We start from the raw sequence: 595 nt of genomic DNA, 5'->3' as shown, positions 1-595 counted from the left end.
CCCGCAGCCCCAGGCGTGGGGCGCAGGGCGCCTTCGCACGAGCCCCTGGGTCCCGCAAGCCGCCCACCGCGCTCCGAAGACGGCTTCCCCGGGACCCTGGCCCACCCCGGCGCCAGGCAGCAGCGCCCCGAGTGGCAGGCACACCGGGGCCGCAGCCGTTTCCGGGACCAGGGTCACGTCCTCTCCGGCTACTAGCAGCAGCGTCCCACGCGGCGGAGCGTGCGCAAAGGAGCTGCCAGGACAGCAGAGGCGCACCACCTCTCTGCGCTTGCGCAGGACAGGCCGCGGCGCGGGCTGCGTACGGGGGTCGGTGACGCTAAAGGGCGCTCACGGCGCGCGCGCGCGCACGCACGCCCGCCCTCGGGAAGCGTCGATTCCCGGACGCTCAGCGCGGGCCCGGAGGCAAAAAAGGAGACGCTGCTCGGTGTCAGCGCGGGCGGAGGGGGCGTGAAGACCGCCCTACGGTGGCCGCCGAGGGACGCGCTACGGTTCCCACGCTGGGCCAAACGCCTCCGGCGGCCGAGCTCGGGCGCCCCTTCCCTTCCGAGACGACCCCGGCCGGAGACCCGTGAGGCCGGCCCAGCCGGCGCCCCGA

This window comes from Carlito syrichta, unplaced genomic scaffold, assembly GCF_000164805.1.
Source record: "Carlito syrichta isolate Samal-C Ts95f unplaced genomic scaffold, Tarsius_syrichta-2.0.1 Scaffold313900, whole genome shotgun sequence".
NCBI classification, from domain to species: domain Eukaryota; kingdom Metazoa; phylum Chordata; class Mammalia; order Primates; family Tarsiidae; genus Carlito; species Carlito syrichta.
The sequence above is the reverse complement of the archived record's forward strand: the minus strand, read 5'-3'. Positions refer to the sequence as shown.